Source organism: Oncorhynchus mykiss, chromosome 30 (assembly GCF_057628025.1).
Source record: "Oncorhynchus mykiss isolate SJ-2025 chromosome 30, ASM5762802v1, whole genome shotgun sequence".
NCBI lineage: Eukaryota > Metazoa > Chordata > Actinopteri > Salmoniformes > Salmonidae > Oncorhynchus > Oncorhynchus mykiss.
In genome coordinates, this window is record NC_143051.1 from 27,798,388 (window position 1) to 27,821,869 (window position 23,482).

At 43.8% G+C, this 23,482-nt stretch overlaps 1 protein-coding gene across 1 annotated transcript in view; it reads left to right on the forward strand.

The window, feature by feature from the left end:
• Positions 1-23,482, forward strand: part of LOC110488200 (RNA polymerase II subunit A C-terminal domain phosphatase) — a 142,788-nt gene that overhangs the window by 83,952 nt on the left and 35,354 nt on the right. The gene's annotated exons all lie outside the window — the stretch shown is intronic.

Genomic DNA, 23,482 nt, shown 5'->3' on the forward strand with positions numbered 1-23,482 from the left:
GGGACAGGTCCTCAGTCATATGGTGTCCCGCCTAGGGATGTGCATGCTTATTCAAATATCCGAACGGAGGGTAGTATTCGAATACTTGTGATTTTATTTATTTTTTACAATTAAAAAATGTATGGGCCTATTTTAACACTGAAAAGGCTTTTTCTAAATTAGCTCACTCAATGTGGAGTAAGAGTTCTGTAATGCAATGCAGGATGGAATAAAATTCTGGAATTAAAAGTTAGTGAAATGAGAAGGAGTAGGCTACAACAAGGAACCAACAGGTAGGCTGTTGTTTTATCGGAATTGGGTTGGGGAGAAAGCTCGGCATGTACCCTCAATTAGCCTACAGTAGTTAGCTACAGCTGGCTAGCATACCTAGCTATAGCTGGCTAGCATTCCTGGCTATAGCTGGCTAGCATACCTAGCTATAGCTGGCTAGCATACCTAGCTATAGCTGGCTAGCATACCTAGCTATAGCTGGCTAGCTTCTCTAGCTATAGCTGGCTAGCTTCTCTAGGCTACTCCAGTCAAAACAGGCACTGTTTGGGATGGTAAATAACATTGTGGCTGCTACCAGTTAGCTAATATTGGCTGTGGCTGAGTTGCCTTTGCTAGTGGCTACTGCGTCTCTCTCTCTCCATCTGCTCGCCCCCATCTCACACACACACACACACACACCGCCCCCGCCGCAGCTGCAGCAATAGAGCGCCAGCCTCTCTCCCTCGCACAGCAGTGCTCAGGTCAAAACATAAGTTTAAAAAAAACACATGCATTTCAAATATCCGGATATCTGACACAAATTCATGATACTATTCGAATAGTGAAATGATTTCAAACCCTAGTCCCGCCTACATGAGGAGTGGAGGAGCTTGGGCTTAGTTTTACACCTTGAGGAAGAGAGGAATGGACAGATGCCTTGTTGAAGTCTGCTGATCTGACAGTTTGTGTGTTACTACTGAAGGCCGAAAGGTACTAAGCACCGCTGCCCAGAATGTCGGCGGTACATGTTTTGTTGTTCACATAGCACAGATCTTCCGTCTGCTCCTAAATTTGTAGATGGTTAATGTAAGCTAACTAGCACGCTGCACTAATGTTGTTGCTAGCAACCTAGAATTTGTAGTCCTTGTTGATACTACGAGACCTTCTAAAATGAGTTAATCACATATAATTGCTTTGTAGATGATTCTTTATGTCTGTGAAGATGTGTATTTTTTAAAGTACATGTTAAGTGGCGGGGGGAAAAGAAACTAGAAAGTTTCCATCTCAATAAAGCCATTTGAACGTGGATCTCCACCCCTAGCTTTTCTTCTGGTGTTCAACCTTTTAAACTCTTGTAGCTGACTGTTGTAGTACATCTGTTGTGTATATTTGGCATGGGACGGAAAGAGAGACGGGCACAGAAACAGGCCGAAGGAGTAAACAGAAGAGCTACAGCACCGTTCTGTGACTGTCTGCCTGTCTACAAGCACACAGAACCTGCAAACAATGAAAGCATCTCTTTAATGCAGCTTTGCCAATCAGAGTTGCCAGGTTGGACTCAGAGAGAGGGAGCAGGATGAGAAGACTGATGGCCAGGAAAATAGGAAAAATGGAAGAGGAGGATAGGAGGTGGAGCATTAGGGCTGCTGTCATAAGATCTGCTGCTCCTTGTTAGACCCACGAGGTGAGACACAATGTGAGAACTGAAGGCCGATAGGTACTTAGCACAGTAGGAGGCCTGTCATTCTCTTGGCTCATCATTGCAAAAGATTGGCTAAGCAGGAGGCAGACAGGTAGTAAATGAGGTAGTGTTATTTATTCAGGAACTCTGGCTAGTGGCTACATTATGACAGCAAATATAGAGATTAGCCTACATCACACAAATGCTGATAGTTTTTTAGATGGTAAATGACAGAACGTGATCCGGATCCTTAGCTTTGAGAAAGTGGTTTCCGGGAGGGGTGGGGGCGAAAGCTTTATATTCGCAGACACGGTATGGAACAAAAGACGAGGCCTGCTGGGTACCAACCTGAGAGGGGAGCCGAAAGGAGTGACGATAACAAAGAAATAAGGCACTTTTCCCAGACTAATCCACCCCCTTTTCATCTGAATTGTTCTAACTAAAACAATAAATCTGCATAATATATATATATATTTTTACTCAACCGTGTCTCTTAATGTTAGTTTGATAACTGAGCCAGGCAGTCACACACTTCATATGAAACGAATGGGGCGGTAAGTGCACACAACCCTAAATGCTTTACCAAGCTAGCTATCAAAATCATTTTATTAACTCTCCTTTATCCCATACTGCCAGTGCCAGTTTGTTTGCAGCTAACGTTCGCTAAACGGTTGTCATTTGCAGTTTGCACATGGCTAGTTAACTAGTCCACTGACTCTCAGCAGCTAACAGACAGCTGCTTCGTTCAAAACCAAATCCATTGAGATTTAATTATAATGTTGCTAGTTATCTAGTTGTGGCCATCTGGCTAGTTGTGACTATAAAGGTTCTATCTGCATAGTTCTGAGATATTGAGCATCAAAGTTTCCACAATTCAGCTAAGAACTGTTTTGCAGTGAAATCATATTTTATAACCATTTATAGCTCTGAAATGTCAATCTGGGTTCAGACATAAGGCTCTGACACTTTTGAATTAGACATGTTCAGTTCCCACATGCTTCAAGAGGGCCACCATTGTTCCTGTTCCCAAGAAAGCTAAGGTAACTGAGCTAAATGACTACCGCCCCGTAGCACTCACTTCTGTCATCATGAAGTGCTTTGAGAGACTAGTCAAGGACCATATCACCTCCACCCTACCTGACACCCTAGACCCATTCCAATTTGCTTACCGCCCCAATAGGTCCACAGACGACGCAATCGCAACCACACTGCACACTGCCCTAACCCATCTGGACAAGAGGAATACCTATGTGAGAATGCTGTTCATCGACTACAGCTCAGCATTTAACACCATAGTACTCTCCAAACTCGTCATCAAGCTCGAGACCCTGGGTCTCGACCCCGCCCTGTGCAACTGGGTACTGGACTTCCTCACGGGCCGCCCCCAGGTGGTGAGGGTAGGTAACAACATCTCCACCTCGCTGATCCTCAACACTGGGGCCCCACAAGGGTGCTTTCTGAGCCCTCTCCTGTACTCCCTGTTCACCCATGACTGCGTGGCCATGCACGCCTCCAACTCAATCATTAAGTTTGCGGACGACACTACAGTGGTAGGCTTGATTACCAACAACGACGAGACGGCCTACAGGGAGGAGGTGAGGGCCCTCGGAGTGTGGTGTCAGGAAAATAACCTCACACTCAACGTCAACAAAACAAAGGAGATGATTGTGGACTTCAGGAAACAGCAGAGGGAACACCCCCCTATCCACATCGACGGGACAGTAGTGGAGAGGGTAGTAAGTTTTAAGTTCCTCTGCGTACACATCACGGACAAACTGAATGTGTCCACCCACACAGACAGCGTTGTGAAGAAGGCGCAGCAGCGCCTCTTCAACTTCAGGAGGCTGAAGAAATTCGGCTTGTCACCAAAAGCACTCACAAACTTCTACAGATGCACAATCGAGAGCATCCTGTCGGGCTGTATCACCGCCTGGTACGGCAACTGCTCCGCCCACAACCGTAAGGCTCTCCAGAGGGTAGTGAGGTCTGCACAACGCATCACCGGGGGCAAACTACCTGCCCTCCAGGACACCTTCACCACCCAATGTCACAGGAATGCCATAAAGATCATCAAGGACAACAACCACCCGAGCCACTGCCTGTTCACCCCGCTATCATCCAGAAGGCGAGGTCAGTACAGGTGCATCAAAGCAGGGACCGAGAGCCTGAAAAACAGCTTCTATCTCAAGGCCATCAGACTGTTACACAGCCACCACCAACATTGAGTGGCTGCTGCCAACATACTGACACAACTCCAGCCACTTTAATAATGGAAATTGATGTCAAAAATGTGTCACTAGCCACTTTAAACAATGCTACTTAATATAATGTTTACATACCCTACATTACTCATCTCATATGTATATACTGTACTCGATACCATCTACTGCATCTTGCCTATGCCGTTCTGTACCATCACTCATTCATATATCTTTATGTACATATTCTTTATCCCTTTACATTTGTGTGTATAAGGTAGTTGTTGTGGAATTGTTAGGTTAGATTACTCGTTGGTTAGGTTAGATTAGATGACTCATTGTTAGGTTAGATTACTCATTGTCGGAACTAGAAGCACAAGCATTTTGCTACTCTCGCATTAAAATCGGCTAACCATGTGTATGTGACAAATACCATTTTATTTGATTTTAAGAAAGCTGTAGCTGGAATAATATCATTTTATCAAGATAGTCAGAACACATCAACTACATTTAAGAAATGTATTATGAGCTTCAGAAGAATTACTGTCATCACTGAACAACGATGTGACATTTACTTTCAGATTTCTGACAGTGTTGTTTTTTTTTAAACTTGCGTGCCATTATTGCTGGCTAGACTAGCCTAGACAATACTAAAGAGGGAGATGGGAAAGATGTGTTCTGATTGGTCCATCTGTATATGGTCAGGCTTGTGATTGCAGATCGAACCGGTCTGTTGGGCACCTGGGCCGTATTCAGCAAGGTACATTTTAGTCATTTAGCAGACATTCTTATCCAGAGCGACTTACAGGAGCAATTTGGGTTAAGTGCCTTGCTCAAAGGCACACTGACAGATTGTTCAACTAGTCAGCTCGGGATTTGAAACCAGCAATCTTTACGTTACTGGCCCAACGCTCTTAACCGCTAGGCCACCTGCCCACCCAACATTTGTGAAGCATTCAGATATAAATAAATGATGTAGAACATGCCTCTGACATGTAGAATAAGGAATCACGCTAGCCGTTTTCATGAAAGAGCGTTCTATCAGTGCCACGTCTGGCAGACCGTGCTACAGTCGTTCACTCTACCAGCGTCTCCTCGGAGCCCTGACACTGCTGATAGACATGCAAATTAAGTCCATTAAACAGACCAGGGATGAAAAGCAGCTTGCCTTGTTCACGCTAGCTTTCTCTCTCCCCGTCTATCCGTCCACCCATCCCTCTCTCTCACTCTTTGTCTTTTTCCCCAATCTATGCATCCACCCCTCTCTCCGTCTCGCTCTCCCTTTCTCTCCTCTAGTGATTTAATGTGTAAAGCTGTCTGTTTGCAGCGGAATTTACAGTAACATCAGGATACAATACCTCTGAATACTATATTTGAAAAAGCCTGGCATTTACTGAGTACTTAGTATAAGACATTCATACAACATTAAATATCCCTCACTGCTAGTATAATAATGGTGTCAAACTGTTAAATAAATAAGAAAAGTGAGTCTGGCAAAGTGAATATGATAGTTCTGTGCCACTTTACCATCTACAGAATGACCGGATGTACATGGGACTGAATTGGACTGGTTCTATTTTGGACTAAGAGGTGAGCATGCCTCCATCTCTTTTCTTCTCCGTCTTTACACCCCTCACCTCCACCACTTCTTCATTTTAGCCTCTAAACTGACAGGAACCTGTTGCTAAGATACAGTAGAACTAGAGAGCCATAGAACCAGCGTCTGTTCTCTTGAGACGTTCAGCCCCTCTGGCGTCCTGGTCCCCTGAAGTTATTTAATCAAAAAATGTAAAAGGTATCTAGGGCAATACCCCTCACCCCAGCTCTATCTTTTCAGTAGAATGAATGACAACTGATGTTTACTTTTTGTTTTTTTTACCCACGGAGAAATCCAGAAGAAAGGAGTTTGTGTTTTCATCCAAGTATGACAACATCAAAAACGTAGCGATTGAGTGCGAAACAGAGTTTTCAATTCGTTATCTTGAATAAAAGTACATGTTTGCACTGTCATTCCTTTGTGCAGCTTTTCATTGGGTTGAATGCACACAGGCATATGTGGGATGCCAACAGAACTGAAAACTAAATAAATGACCTTGCCTTCCTCCGCTCCTTTTGGTCATTGTCCTTTGCCACATGAGTAGAATAACAGTTCTCAGAATCCGTGTGGGATGTAAAGTCTACTGTGTTCTCTGTTTACTAAATGGCTATTCAAAAAAGCTGCCATTGACTAGGACTTTTGCGATCTGCGATATTTCGACTATATTTAGACAATACGGATTAATGTTCCCGACTTTCGACTACTTAATTTTTCCATGGCCAGTTGCCATGGATACCGTCAGGGCAGAGAAACAGTAATATGATGTTGTCAAGTTCTGTAATTAACAACTGGGAGAGAAAAAGACCATTTCAACACTGCCCTTCTAACCATTTAAATCAGCTTTGAATGGCTACTTATGTAACCTCCAACTTTACAGCGCATCTATACTCCCTCCCTTATCTGCACTTTCAACTTGATTTAAATCAGTCAGTCAGGTGGGTTAAGGTCAGCCTCAGAAGTCATGAGCTGAATATCGCCGATTCATTCTGACGGCGTGTTAGTACCTATTACCCCTAAGTCATCAACAGTGATGTTGGTGGATGATTGAATGTGAATGGGCGTCGCAAAAAATTTGGGGGGGATATTTTAAAAACAGCAGTTTAATGTTTTTTTTTTGTCAATGAAAAGTACAGCACTTTCACCTCTGCGGGAGATGGTCTATCTTTGGAAGAGGTGAGAGGCAGCCTAGCGGGAGGAAGGAGGTGGGAGGTACTCACCCTCCTCTACCCCACTCTTCATTCTGCAATGATTGCAATCAGCCACCACTCCACGCCATGTTATGCTACTCTTGTCATCTGGAGTGGTGTGGTCGGATGCTTGATTTCCGCAGCGGCTAAGAGTTTTCTTCAGGAAGTCGAGGCATTTTGAATGTAATAATAATAGAGATGGGCTACTAATGCCGTCATGGTCCCTAGCTGTGTTGATGTAACATACAGGAAGGAACATCTCTGGCCATGAAGTTGAGGGGCTGTAATAGTGGGTTAGGATGGCAATGACGCACAGACTCGTCAGCAATCAATTCTTCTAGAAAATGAATAATCTTCCCCCCACACTGCAACTGAACTGCCTGAGCAAAATAGATGTGATATGTGTGACATTTGTCACAAAGTTGAGTTTTTTTTTACCTGAAGCACAGAGGGATGGAGAGCCCTTGAGTTAACGCCACCATCTTTAAAATCACTGAAAAGTTATTGTCTGAATTTTTCTCCAACTCTCCGTTCATGTTCTGACTCCAATACTACTTTACTGGTCAGAGGTTTGACCTTTCCTTCCTGGCACACTCTATTTATTTTTAGGCAGTTGAAAATATCGCTTAAGCTACAGTCTAAGCTGGAGCAAGTAAGGTGAGCGTATTTAAAAGAAATGATAGTCATTTAAATCCATCATGTTGACATTTGTACTGTAATTAAGTTTGTGTGTTCATTCCATTAAGTTCTGTTTGGTCTTGGCTCCATTGCCTCCCATTTCTCTCAGGACAAATGGAGGAGAACAGAGTCCTTTATCACGCTGTTGAGTTTGGCAACTCTGTTTTTAAAGTCTAGAACCACTATATACAAGGTACAGTGCCTTGCGAAAGTATTCGGCCCCCTTGAACTTTGCGACCTTTTGCCACATTTCAGGCTTCAAACATAAAGATATAAAACTGTATTTTTTTGTGAAGAATCAACAACAAGTGGGACACAATCATGAAGTGGAACGACATTTATTGGATATTTCAAACTTTTTTAACAAATCAAAAACTGAAAAATTGGGCGTGCAAAATTATTCAGCCCCCTTAAGTTAATACTTTGTAGCGCCACCTTTTGCTGCGATTACAGCTGTAAGTCGCTTGGGGTATGTCTCTATCAGTTTTGCACATCGAGAGACTGACATTTTTTCCCATTCCTCCTTGCAAAACAGCTCGAGCTCAGTGAGGTTGGATGGAGAGCATTTGTGAACAGCAGTTTTCAGTTCTTTCCACAGATTCTCGATCGGATTCAGGTCTGGACTTTGACTTGGCCATTCTAACACCTGGATATGTTTATTTTTTAACCATTCCATTGTAGATTTTGCTTTATGTTTTGGATCATTGTCTTGTTGGAAGACACATCTCCGTCCCAGTCTCAGGTCTTTTGCAGACTCCATCAGGTTTTCTTCCAGAATGGTCCTGTATTTGGCTCCATCCATCTTCCCATCAATTTCAACCATCTTCCCTGTCCCTGCTGAAGAAAAGCAGGCCCAAACCATGATGCTGCCACCACCATGTTTGACAGTGGGGATGGTGTGTTCAGGGTGATGAGCTGTGTTGCTTTTACGCCAAACATAACGTTTTGCATTGTTGCCAAAAAGTTCAATTTTGGTTTCATCTGACCAGAGCACCTTCTTCCACATGTTTGGTGTGTCTCCCAGGTGGCTTGTGGCAAACTTTAAACGACACTTTTTATGGATATCTTTAAGAAATGGCTTTCTTCTTGCCACTCTTCCATAAAGGCCAGATTTGTGCAATATACGACTGATTGTTGTCCTATGGATAGAGTCTCCCTCCTCAGCTGTAGATCTCTGCAGTTCATCCAGAGTGATCATGGGCCTCTTGGCTGCATCTCTGATCAGTCTTCTCCTTGTATGAGCTGAAAGTTTAGAGGGACGACCAGGTCTTGGTAGATTTGCAGTGGTCTGATACTCCTTCCATTTCAATATTATCGCTTGCACAGTGCTCCTTGGGATGTTTAAAGCTTGGGAAATCTTTTTGTATCCAAATCCGGCTTTAAACTTCTTCACAACAGTATCTCGGACCTGCCTGGTGTGTTTCTTGTTCTTCATGATGCTCTCTGCGCTTTTAACGGACCTCTGAGACTATCACAGTGCAGGTGCATTTATACGGAGACTTGATTACACACAGGTGGATTGTATTTATCATCATTAGTCATTTAGGTCAACATTGAATCATTCAGAGATGCTCACTGAACTTCTGGAGAGAGTTTGCTGCACTGAAAGTAAAGGGGCTGAATAATTTTGCACGCCCAATTTTTCAGTTTTTGATTTGTTAAAAAAGTTTGAAATATCCAATAAATGTCGTTCCACTTCATGATTGTGTACCACTTGTTGTTGATTCTTCACAAAAAAATACAGTTTTATATCTTTATGTTTGAAGCCTTAAATGTGGCAAATGGTCGCAAAGTTCAAGGGGGGCCGAATACTTTCGCAAGGCACTGTATATAAGCACTACAGCAGAGTGAAATCATTTCACTGACTGAGCGTTGGATGTTTGACATGCCTAGCCACCACCAGTGATGTTAAGTAATACGTTCAAGTATTTTTACTCTAGTCGGTTTTTTTTTGTATTTATATTTATGTCTTTATATATTGCCTACTTTTACTTTTACTCCACTACGTTCTTAAAGAAAATAAGGTACTTTTTACTCCAGGATGGGAAAATGATCCAATTCACACACTTATCAAAATAACATCCGTGGTCATCCCTACTCCCTCTGATCGGGCGGACTCACTAAACACAAATGCCTCATTTGTAAATTATGTTGGAGTGTGCCCTGGCTATCCGTAAATTAGAAAAACAAGAAAATTGCGCCATCTGGTTTGCCTAATATATAAAGAATTTGAAATTATTTATACTTTTGCTTTTGATACTTAAGAATATTTTAGCAATTGCATTTACTTTTGATACTTAAGCATATTTAAAACCAAATAGTCATTTTCTATTAACGTATCTTCTGCTTTTACTCGAGTATGACGAGAGGATAGTATATAGAGCTGCTAGACAACCCAGAGTCATTGACACAGATCACACATCTCCATGTGGGGTTTAACGAGTCATGCCTGGCTGTTTGCCTCAGGGTAGCAGGGATGAGATGAGTAAAATGACGGCCGTGTGTCTGTCCGTATCCGTGCGGCGGGAGCCTGTTTATCTGCGTAAACTGTCAGTCGTCCACAAAGTGCTGACGGCCTGCCGCAGGCCTCTTTCTGGTCTGGAGACTCAGCATGCCAGACAGAGATCTCAACGGGTCACTGGTGCCTTAGCAGTCATGAATATGCATTAATATGTGTAATAAGTAATGACATCTTGAGGGCAACATTGAACAAATAATGGCTCGCTCTTGCATTTCTATCTAACCCTCTTCCCTTTTCCTTTGACATTCTCCTTCCTCTTACTTTGTGTATTATATGTCATACATTGACTTTCGGCCCATGGGACTTACAACAGTTAGGCCAACCTTATTCATTTCCTGTTGTCTGCTGTCTTTCCTCATTTCTCTCTCTCGCTCTCTCTTGCTCTCTCGATCTCTCTGCCTCTCTCTCTCTCTGCCTTCCGCTCTCTCTGCCTCTCTCTCTCTCCCTCTGCCTCTCTCTCTCTCTCCCTCTCTCTCTCTCTCCCTCTGCCTCCCTCTCTTTCTCTCTCTGCCTCTCTGTCTCTGCCTCTCTCTCTCTGTCTCTGCCTCTGTCTCTCCTCTCTCTGCCCGCACTCTCTCTATCTCTGCCTCTCTCTCTCCCTGCCTCGCGCTCTCTCTCTGCCGCTCTCTCTGCCTTTCTCTCTCTCTCTGTCTCTCTCTGCCTCTCTGTCTCTTTGCCTCTCTCTCGCTCTGCCTCTCTCTCTCTCGCTCTGCCTCTCTCTCTGTCGCTCTGCCTCTCTCTCTGTCGCTCTGCCTCTCTCTCCCTCTGCCTCTGTCTCTTTCTCTCTCTGCCTCTCTCACTCTCTGCCTCTCTCTGCCTCATGCTCTCTCTCTCTCTGCCTCTCTCTCTGCCTCGCGCTCTCTCTCTCTGCCTCGCGCTCGCACTCTCTCTCTGCCTCCCGCTCTCTGCCTCTCTCTCTCCTCTCTCTGCCCCGCGCTTGCTCTCTCTGCCTCTCTCTCTCGCTCTGCCCCTCTCTCTCTCTCTGCCTCCCGCTCTCTGCCTCTCTCTCTCCTCTCTCTGCCCCGCGCTCTCTGCCTCTCTCTCTCCTCTCTCTGCCCCGCGCTTGCTCTCTCTGCCTCTCTCTCTCCCTGCCTCGCGCTCTCTCTCTGCCTCTCTCTCTCGCTCTGCCCCTCTCTCTCTGCCTCTCGCTCTGCCCCTCTCTCTCTGCCTCTCTCTCTCGTCATGGATGTGAGAGTCTCTAAAGACCGCAGTGAATGGTCTGTATCTAGAGTGGTTCTTAACACGTGGCGCTTTTCTTTTAGCACTATGGACTGTACCATCCTCCTGCGATATAGTCAACGTAACCAGGACTATACATATTCATACATGCATTCAAAAAGATTTAGCCTTTGATTAATTAGCCTGTGTAGATGTTTTAAGATTCTTCTCATCTTTCCCCTTTAATCTTCTCATTTCTTTTATTTGATGCACTTTGTTAATAATATGTGTTTCCTGGATGTATTCAGCTGCTTGGCTCTAATTAAAGACTCCGTCTTATAGCCGATCAAAGCAACCTATCAACAGCCGTGCGTATGCGCGACTGTGTGTGTTGACTAGAGGGGTGTCACCTAGAGGGGTGTCATAATTATTACTTGTCAGATTGAGTGTGTCTCTAATGTAGTTTTGCGTTCATTTTATCCTGCCTGCAGTTCCCGTATGTTCCCCTCCTCATCCCAGATTACACACCACAGTGCCTCCCATTTCACGCAGCATCACAATAATATCACAAATCCTACCAACGCATGCCTAAAATACAGCTACAAACAATGGCACTTATCACAACCTAAACCAGTCTTTATACAGTGTACTGTATACACCAAGAGATAAGGAACAGCAGGGAACATGGAGGCTACAGCTCTTACCAGGATTTAGCCTAAAACTCTTTCTCTCTGCCGAGGAGGCTGTCTCTCTACCTTCAGGGTGTCTTGACCTCCAGAAGGCTCTGCGGAGGCCTGATCATTGTTTCATCTTGTTAGCTCCTCTGTAGGTGGTGTGTTTGGAGCCATGAGGAGATGAGCCCCATGCAGTGTCCTGGCCATGTCTGACTCAATCAGGAATAAATATGGAACTGACCGACCTGCTCTCCTCTGAACAGTGCTGTTTTATCTAACGCTGCTCTGAATTGGACAGATTTATGGAAACAAAACAGGACTTTGGAGTAGGGTCAGTGCTGATCTACTGTATATCGAGGTTATGCTCGTGAATTACTACAATGATCATGTTTCACATCTAAAACCAGGGTATAGGCCTACTGTTCAATATGTTTGGCAATCTGGATTTGATGTAATTCCCCCTCATGCTGTTGTTGTGGAAATTCAGTACAGAGAGAGACTTCAAACAATCGTCTTTATTTAATATCGATTAATTATTGCAATAATGAAGCCGTCAATCCAACAGTCTTGACTGTCGGACCGAAATGCTTGAATCATACAGGGAATACCGGGTCTTTTATATACCAAGCCTAAAACTTCTTCAACCATGGCTGGCTCCGCCCCCGATAAAGCTTCAAAGCCACTTTCCAGTCTATCATTAGTGGTGCGTGTGAGACATACAGTTGAAGTCAGAAGTTTACATACACTTACGTTTTTCAACCACTCCACACATTTCTTGTTAACAAACTATAGTTTTGGCAAGTCTGTCAGGACATTTACTTTGTGCATGACACAAGTCATTTTTCCAACAATTGTTTACAGACAGATTATTTCACTTATAATTCACTGTATCACAATTCCAGTGGGTCAGAAATATACATACGCTAAGTTGACTGTGCCTTTAATCAGCTTGGAAAATTCTCAGGAAAAAAATTGTAGACCTCCACAAGTCTGGTCCATCCTTGGGAGCAATTTCCAAATGCCTGAATTTACCACGTTCATCTGTACAAACAATAGCACGCAAGTATAAACACCATGGGACCACGCAGCCGTCATACCGCTCAGGAAGGAGACGCGTTCTATCTCCTAGAGATTAATGTACTTTGGTGCGAAAAGTGCAAATCAATCCCAGAACAACAGCAAAAGACCTTGTGAAGATGCTGGAGGAAACGGGTACAAAAGTATCTACATCCACAGTAAAATGAGTCCTATATCGACATAACCTGAAAGGCCGCTCAGCAAGGAAGAAGCCACTGCTCCAAAGCCACCATAAGAAAGCCAGACTACGGTTTGCAACTGCACATGGGGACAAAGATCGTACTTTTTGGAGAAATGTCCTCTGTTCTGATTAAACAAAAATAGAACTGGTTGGCCATAAAGACCATTGTTATGTTTGGAGGAAAAAGGGGAACGCTTGCAAGCCGAAGAACACCATCCCAACCGTGATGCACGGGGGTGGCAAGCAACATCATGTTGAGGGGGTGCTTTGTTGCAGGAGGGACTGGTGCACTTCACAAAATAGATGGCATCATGGGGAGGAAAGTGAGGTGGATATATTGAAGCAACATCTCATGACAATAGTCAGGAAGTTAAAGCTTGGTCGCAAATGGGTCTTCCAAATGGACAGTTGTGGAAAAATGGCTTAAGGACAACAAAGTCAAGGTATTGGAGTGGCCATCACAAATCCCTGACCTCAATCCTATAGAAAATGAGTGGTCAGAACTGAAAAGGTGTGTGCAAGCAAGGAGGCCTACAAACCTGACTCGGTTACACCAGCTCTGTCAGGAGGAATGGGCCAAAATTCACCCAACTTATTGTGGGAAGCTTGTGGAAGGCTGCCTCAAACATTTGACCCAAGTTAAACAATTTAAAGGCAATACACTCAATTAGTATTTGGTAGCATGTAAACTTCTGACCCACTGGGAGAACAAACACTGAAATGTTTGTTCTATTACTTCAGACTATCTCGTCTATCAAATGCAGGCCCAGTTAGACCGGAGAAATACGTCTCGCACGAACCACTAATGATAGTGATGAATGTGGCTGTGAAGTTTTATCACCGAGGCTTCAATCAATTGTCAGCTTCAAGATATCTCTAGTAAAACCCCTGTCCTCGAGACTTACTCTTAGTTAAATATATCATAGTTTACAATTAATATCAAACAAATCAGTTAAGTATGTCATTTTTCTATCACACGGTTTACTATCTCCACCATGTTGCAAACTCCCGGCCCAAGGGTTAGCTAAGCCTATGTGTTCCTGTTTGTTTGGCCTTAGTATGACTGTACAGGATAGGCTTTTCCAAATGGTATACTGTGCATCTCTCTCGTTGGGCATGGAGGAGAAGAGAGGAGCCAAGAGCTGCCCTGGGGCAGTGGTGTGATGTGCAGTGGGGATCGGTTTGTGTCTCCATTGACTGGTTGTTGACATCAAAGCAGCTGTAGAGCCACACCATGTTTTACTATCTGATAACCGATTAAATATGAATCACTGCTAAAGCCCACCGGACAGTACTAAGGCGCTTGATCGCTCACTCACTCGTTCTTTCTCTTGTTTGCTCTCTCTCCTCTCGCTCTTTTACACATTTAGACACACACTCACAAACTCTAAAGCACCCATGCTTTGACTTGCCCCATTGGAAGCCTGGATTACGATATCCCATCCTAGAAGCACCTAGTAGCTGTGAGAATCTTGTATTGATGCAGGGCCAGGAGTCATAGTCCAGAGCTGTCTCTAGAGATGAGGCTTCATATCACACTCACTCTTCTGGAATATTATCAAATCCAATGTTATTGGTCACATACACATGCTTAGCAGATGTTATTGCGAGTGTTGCGAAGTGCTTGTGCTTCTAGTTCGTACAGTGCAGCAATATCTAACAAGTAATATCTAACAATTCTACAACTACCTAATAAACACAAATCTAAGTAAAGGAATGAAATAAGAATATATAAATATTTGGATGAGCAATGACAGAGCGGCATAGGCTAAGAAGCCATAGTATAGGATACAGTATATGCATATGAGATGAGTAATGCAAGATATGTAAACATTATTGAAAACATAAAGTGGCATTATTAAAGTGAGTAGTGTTCCATTTATTAAAGTGACAACTTTTTTGATAGCGGGGTGAACAGGCAGTGGCTCGGGTGGTTGTTGTCCTTGATGATCTTTTTGGCCTTCCTGTGAAATCGGGTGCTGTAGGTGTCCTGGAGGGCAGGTAGTTTGCCCCTGGTGATGTGTTGTGCAGACCTCACTACCCTCTGGAGAGCCATGCAGTTGCTGTACCAGGCGGTGATACAGCCCGACAGGATGCTCTCAATTGTGCATCTAAAAGTTTGAGGGTTTTAGGTGACAAGCCAAATTTCTTCAGCCTCCTGAGGTTGAAGAGACGCTGCCTTCACCACACTGTCTGTGTGGGTGGACCATTTCAGTTTGTCCGTGATGTGTGTTTCCACTTTCTCCACTGCTGGCCCTCTGCTGTTTCCTGAAGTCCACGATCATCTCCTTTTGTTTTGTTGACGTTGAGTGAGAGGTTACTTTCCTGACAACATACTCCCAGAGCCTTCACCACCTCCCTGTAGGCTGCTTCGTCGTTGTTGGTAATCAAGCCTATTACTGTTGTGTCGTCTGCAAACTTGATGATTGAGTTGGAGGCGCGCATGGCCACGCAGTCATGGGTGAACAGGGAGTACAGGAGGGCTGAGAACGCACCCTTGTGGGGCCCCAGTGTTGAGGCTCAGCGGGGTGGAGATGTTGTTACCTACCCTCACCACCTGGGATGGGCCCGTCAGGAAATCCTGGACCCAGTTGCACAGAGCTAGGTTTAGATCCAGGGCCTCAAGCTTAATGATGAGCTTGGAGGATACTATGGTGTTGAATGCTGAGCTGTAGTCAATGAACAGCATTCTTACATAGGTATTCCTCTTGTCCAGATGGGATAGGGAAGTGTGCAGTGTGATGGCGATTGCATTGGTAAATTGAAGTGGGTCTAGGGTGACGGGTAAGGTAGAGGTAATATAGTCCTGGAATAGTCTCACAAAGAACTTCATGATAACAGAGGTGAGTGCTACAGGGCGATAGTCATTAAGTTCAGTTACTTTTGCCTTCTTGGGTACAATGGTGGAACAATGGTGACCATCTTGAAGCATGTGGGGACAGCAGACTGGGATAGGAATATGAATATGTCCGTAAACACTCCAGACAGCTGGTCTGCGCATGTTCTGAGGACGCGGCTAGGATGCCGTCTGGGCCGGCAGCCTTGCGAGGGTTAACACATTTAAATGTCTTACTCACGTCGGCCACGGAGAAGGAGAGGGGGGGCCCCGCCAGTCCTTGGTAGCGGGCCGCGTCGGTGTCACTGTTTTATCCTCAAAGCGGGCAAAGAAGGTGTTTTAGTTTGTCTGGAAGCAAGATGTCGGTGTCCGTGACGTGGCTGGTTTTCCTTTTGTAGTCCGTGATTGTCTGTCTGTATTATCTCTACTTCAAAGTGGAAATCCTTGGGTTGGGACTTACTGGGTGTTATTGGTATCTATCTGCCCCTCTCATCACATCTGGAGCTTCCATCAGAACATAGCAGAGGCCTACATATAGATGAGGATATCCCCTTACTGTAGGTTTCTCCTCTCTCCTCCTCTCACTGGGGTCATTAAGAACATGTTCTCTGGCCCCGGTGTTTGACAGACAGGACTTGGAAAGCTGCTGATAATGAAAGACGTCCTCTGTCTGATAATACATTGACTACTTCTCCTCTCTCTGTCTGATAATACATTGACTACCTCTCCTCTCTCTGTCTGATAATACATTGACTACCTCTCCTCTCTCTGTCTGATAATACATTGACTACCTCTCCTCTCTCTGTCTGATAATACATTGACTACCTCTCCTCTCTCTGTCTGATAATACATTGACTACCTCTCCTCTCTCTGTCTGATAATACATTGACTACCTCTCCTCTCTGTGTCTGATAATACATTGACTACCTCTCCTCTCTCTGTCTGATAATACATTGACTACTTCTCCTCTCTCTGTCTGATAATACATTGACTACCTCTCCTCTCTCTGTCTGATAATACATTGACTACCTCTCCTCTCTGTCTGATAATACATTGACTACCTCTCCTCTCTCTGTCTGATAATACATTGACTACCTCTCCTCTCTCTGTCTGATAATACATTGACTACCTCTCCTCTCTCTGTCTGATAATACATTGACTACCTCTCCTCTCTCTGTCTGATAATACATTGACTACCTCTCCTCTCTCTGTCTGATAATACATTGACTACCTCTCCTCTCTGTGTCTGATAATACATTGACTACCTCTCCTCTCTCTGTCTGATAATACATTGACTACTTCTCCTCTCTCTGTCTGATAATACATTGACTACCTCTCCTCTCTCTGTCTGATAATACATTGACTACCTCTCCTCTCTGTCTGATAATACATTGACTACCTCTCCTCTCTCTGTCTGATAATACATTGACTACCTCTCCTCTCTCTGTCTGATAATACATTGACTACCTCTCCTCTCTCTGTCTGATAATACATTGACTACCTCTCCTCTCTCTGTCTGATAATACATTGACTACCTCTCCTCTCTCTGTCTGATAATACATTGACTACCTCTCCTCTCTCTGTCTGATAATACATTGACTACCTCTCCTCTCCTCTCTCTGTTTGATAATACGGTACCGTCACTCATTTTCCTCTCCATTAAATATTCACCAAGTAAAACCTTTAGATCGGCCTGATGGAGAGTGTGTCTGATGATTCATTTCTGATATATGAGTGGCAGGTAGCCTAGTGGTTAAGATGTTGGGCAGTAACCAAAAGGTTGCTGGTTTGAATCCCCAAGCTGACTAGGTGAACACATCTGAGCAAGGCACTTAACTCTAATTGCTCCTGTAGGTCACTCTGGACAACAGCATCTGCTAAATGATTGAAATGTAAAAATCTATGGTGTGTTTAACAGAGAGATGGTGTGTGGGTGGTATGTGTGGCACTGTGGACACAGTTCATTTAATGGCTGTATATAGAATAGTATATTCTCCCCTGCTGTTTCTAATATAGATGTCTTGTTTTTTTCCCGGTGAGACTCCTTCCGCTCCCCGGTTTTATTAAATCACTAAACTGATTTTGCACACTAAATTAGCGTGGCCTTCAATTGCATCGCTTGCGTAATGTACTGACTGCTCTCTCTCTTTTCTGTGAGCATGACCGGTATTGTTTTACATTTATGAATATTGACATTGTCATTTCACGCTTGTGAATCTACAAAACAGAGAGGGGAGTTGGAGAGGAAGGATTTTTCAGAAAGTGCATATTATGCGCTCACATATGAAAGCCTTGCTGTTGTTATTCTTTTACGGGTGCTTTGTCAGCTAGGGCTGTTGGAGGGAGGTTCCATGGCGATTTTAGCATGTAAGTCTTGGTGGGGCAAAGATTTATTTTGTATTTTTATGCATGCCAGCGAAGCCACTAAACAATGCATGAATTGCACTATAACGGTGATAAACGGTGCCCACAAACTGTTAGGGCCCACATAAAGCTGTCCCAACAGCAGTCCCAACACCTTACCACTGCTACACCTGGCTGTCAGTGGAGCCTTGTCTGGCAGCAAAACAGTTCATTCAGCCTCATTTACTGTCTTTTTGGGGGGGGAAACAGCTGATATGGCTGATTTGCTTAAACAAATGTGGTTTCTACTGACAATTGAGATGTACAAACTATGGCGTAAGGGAACGAGGAGTGGATAATATAGTAGTCAATATAACTATTTGTTAAGCGACAGAATTCAGAACATGGGCCGTTCTTACTGTATCCTTCCTGTTTACCAAGTCAAAACAGTAGGTGAAATGAAGAGGGAGAAAGGGAATTATTAGGGTGAGGCACAGGGGCTATTAACAGCTTACTACACAACATACACGTGGTATGACTTTCTTAGCTACAGTCTACATATCTCTCTGGCATATTACATAATTTATGCAGCAACATACAAGACATTTTTGGACTCACCTTGTTGTGCTCTGCTCATTTGAACAGGAAGGTGGCGCAGCGGTCCTTCATGGTTAAATTGTGTCATCAAACTTTGTCATCAAAGTCTGGCTTTATGATGCTTTCAACACAAATGGGAACTCTGGAAGGAAAAAAACTAGGTTGAATGATGATGATGACGTCAGTGATCTCTAGAAAGAGGCCTGAGTTCCCGGACTGCAATTCCGAGTTGGATGACCGCTCAAAACTTATTTTACCAGTCGAAGCCCCCCCCCGAGTTCCCAGTTGTCTTGAAATCACTGAAAACAGATTTCCCAGTCCTGAGTTTCCAGTTGTTTTTGAACGCGGTAGAAGTCATGCTGGATTGACATTATGGCCAATATTGAATGTTTATCCTTTTAAGCTTGGAAAATAGACCCTTAAACCCAGACACGGGAACACACATCCACTCCACTGAATAACAGGCTAGTGATTGCTTACTTGTGTGATGTTTATGTCCAATGCCTGATCAGCACCGATACGTTTTATATATTATTTATCTTCATATGACGAGGATTAAAAAGGATTTGCCAGTAGATTGTCGACTTGATGCATGATGATGACTGCTAGCTAAGATTCTGAAAGTATGATGTTGACATGATCCGTCCAATCAAAGCTACTGTAGATATAACATGATTTAACATAATTTTATCTGTGGTCAATGACCTTGAGCCTTCTTGGATGGGTACTTCTAATGTAACTCTATGGCAGCACCCAAGGGGCGTGAATGTTTTAGCTCTACCCTGAGATTTGGAGTGGCCCCAAGAGTGACAGAACACTGAGCCAAGCACAGCACAACTAGAAAACATTACCAACACCTATATTCCGCTGGCTGCCCCACCATCACAGAAAACACTATAAACTAGGCTGAAACACCCGCATTTTGGAGCTGACTTATCCAAGAAAACAATAAACAGGCCAAGTTTCTATGTGGCTTTATGAACTATTTTAATTTGTTTTGCAAACTGGTATGTGACACACATTAATACCAAAATAGCATGCAAAATAACCCCCCCAGATTAAAGGTGGGTCTCAAAACAGGTGAGCCAGGCGCATCTCCCGGATAGAAAACTAAATTACTACAAATACAATACCTCTTTCGCCATCTGGCTTGGATCCTTAGTCGACACGGCGCCCCACCACACCACCACAACAGGTCTGCCGACTAATACTCCATCCGCTGTGCCTTCAACCGGCCTCCTTCCGACGTCGGAGCAGACGCTTCTACTAGCCCCGGGCTACTTTCTTTAAACGCAGTGTCGCCCGCGTGCTAGCGTAGTAATGACTACTCCGCGACTTCCCTGTTCCATCTATTGTTGCCCCCTGGACCCTATGATCACTTGGCTACATAGCTGATTCCCGCTGGACTGTCCATTAATCACGGTACTCCATTCTGTTTTTTTTTATTTTTTATATCTGTTGACCCCAGCCGCCAACTCAGGCTCTGTGTGTAGTTAACCGACCCTCTCTGCCCATTTGTCGCCATTTTAGCTGTTGTTGTTGTCTCACCCGTTGTTGTCTTAGCTAGCTCTCCAAATCAACACCTGTGATTACTTAATGCCTCGCTGTATGTCTCTCTCATTTGTCGATATGCCTTGTATACTGTTGTTTCGGTTAGTTATAATTTTTTTAATTTACAATGGAGCCCCTAGTTCCACTCATTATACCTCTGATACCTCCTTTGTCCCACCTCTCACACATGCGGTGGCCTCACCCAATATAACCAGCAAAATTATTCAGCCCCTTTTGCAGCAAACTCTCTCTCTCAGATGAAACCAAAATTGAACTTTTTGGCAACAATGCAAAACGTTATGTTTGGCGTAAAAGCAACACAGCTCATCACCCTGAACACACCATCCCCACTGTCAAACATGGTGGTGGCAGCATCATGGTTTGGGCCTGCTTTTCTTCAGCAGGGACAGGGAAGATGGTTAAAATTGATGGGAAGATGGATGGAGCCAAATACAGGACCATTCTGGAAGAAAACCTGATGGAGTCTGCAAAAGACCTGAGACTGGGACGGAGATTTGTCTTCCAACAAGACAATGATCCAAAACATAAAGCAAAATCTACAATGGAATGGTTCAAAAATAAACATATCCAGGTGTTAGAATGGCCAAGTCAAAGTCCAGACCGGAATCCAATCGAGAATCTGTGGAAAGAACTGAAAACTGCTGTTCACAAATGTTCTCCATCCAACCTCACTGAGCTCGAGCTGTTTTGCAAGGAGGAATGGGAAAAAATGTCAGTCTCTCGATGTGCAAAACTGATAGAGACATACCCCAAGCGACTTACAGCTGTAATCGCAGCAAAAGGTGGCGCTACAAAGTATTAACTTAAGGGGGCTGAATAATTTTGCACGCCCAATTTTTCAGTTTTTGATTTGTTAAAAAAGTTTGAAATATCCAATAAATGTCGTTCCACTTCATGATTGTGTCCCACTTGTTGTTGATTCTTCACAAAAAAATACAGTTTTATATCTTTATGTTTGAAGCCTGAAATGTGGCAAAAGGTCGCAAAGTTCAAGGGGGCCGAATACTTTCGCAAGGCACTGTATCAATGATGTCGCTCTTGCTGCGGGCGATTCCCTGATCCACCTTTACGCAGACAACACCATTCTGTATACTTCTGGCCCTTCCTTGGACACTGTGCTAACTAACCTCCAAACGAGCTTCAATGCCATATAACACTCCTTCCATGGCCTCCAACTGCTCTTAAACGCTAGTAAAACCAAATGCATGCTTTTCAACCGTTCGCTGCCCGCCCGACTAGCATCACCACCCTGGACGGTTCCGACCTAGAATATGTGGATAACTATAAATACCTAGGTGTCTGGCTACACTGTAAACTCTCCTTCCAGACTCATATTAAATATCTCCAATCCAAAATCAAATCTAGAATCGGCTTTCTATTTCGCAACAAAGCCTCCTTCACTCACGCCGCCAAACTTACCCTAGTAAAAATGACTATCCTACCGATCCTCGACTTCGGCTATGTTATCTACAAAATAGCTTCCAACACTCTACTCAGCAAACTGGATGCAGTCTATCACAGTGCCATCCGTTTTGTTGCCAAATCACCTTATACCACCCACCACTGCGACCTCTATGCTCTAGTCGGCTGGTCCTCGCTGCATATTCGTCGCCAGACCCACTGGCTACAGGTCGTCTATACGTCTATGCTAGGTAAAGCTCCGCCTTATCTCAGTTCACTGGTCACGATAACAACACCCACCCGTAGCACACGTTCCAGCAGGTATATCTCACTGATCATCCCCAAAGCCAAAGCCATTTGGCCGCCTTTCCTTCCAGTTGTCTGCTGCCAGTGACCGGAACTAATTGCATAAATCGCTGAAGTTGGAGACTTTTATTTCCCTCACCAACTTTAAACATCAACTATCTGAGCAGCTAACTGATCGCTGCAGCTGTACATAGTCCATTGGTAAATAGCCCACCCAATCTACCTACCTCATCCCCATACTGTTTTATTTGATTTACTTTTCTGCTCTTTTGCACACCAGTATCTCTACATGCACATCATCATCTGCTCATGTATCACTCCAGTGTTAATCTGCTAAATTGTAACTATTCGCTCCTATGGCCTATTATTGCCTACCTCCTCATGCCTTTTGCACACACTGTATATAGACTTTCTTTTTTCTACTGTGTCATTGACTTGTTTATTGTGTTATTGGCTTGTTTATTGTTTACTCCATGTGTAACTCCATGTGTTGCTGTCTGTGTCACACTGCTTTGCTTTATCTTGGCCAGGTCGCAGTTGCAAATGAGAACTTGTTCTCAACTAGCTTACCTGGTTAAATAAAATAAATTTAAAAAACAGAATGTTGTTTTGTGTGGGGGGGAACAAATCTCAATCAACATTGAAATGTCTAAAACCAAATTGAAATTGTGTAGAAATGATAATGGACCTACATTTATAGTCTCTTCACTCTGTCCAGCTTGCTACCAGTCATCAAAACGAAAGCTAGACAGTCAGGGAGCATCAGAAATTCCAAAAGCAATGGATAGAGGTCTATTTTTACGGCAAGGAAATATTATCACATTTAAATACGCCCCTCCAGACTTCAGTGAAGACCAAATGAGGCCAGCAGAGGAAATTAGTTTGACACTCCTGCTCTACATTCATTAGTCAACGTCAGCTTGGTTTCTCCTAGGATACAAAACAGAATAGAAAAAGTTACTTCTAAAGCCTTCTCCCTGAGGCTTTGGTTGTTTCAGAAGAGTTAGTTGAATGTCCTAGATGTTTGACCTGAAATGCATTTTGTCAGTTCCGTCTCTTCGTCAATTGTGTGTAAAGGGGTATTGCACCCGCTGATTTAGCCTCGTTTTTTGGTTTGCTCTTAAGAAATACTGGTGGCCATGACAGAAGCCAAACGTGAGTTGGCTTGGAGGTATGGTTTGATGTGGGTGTTTCTTGGGTGTGTCCTTGCAACCACCAAGACACACCCATCTGTCAGAACCTTGTCCGCAGCTGTTTCACCCCACTCAGTCTCAACAAACAAACCTCCTGCGGGCTGAATCAACTATTGGCAAACGTATGGTGAGATGCCGGAGGAAGCGTTGGATAGGTCAGTAACCTGCAGAGTAACATGAGAACAATACTAAACAAATGCTGAATTTATGTAGATCAAATCAAAAAGGAAATGTTGTAATTGTATTTATCACATGCATCTTCAACAGGTTTAGAGTAACAGTGAAATGCTTTACTTACGGACCTTTTCGTAT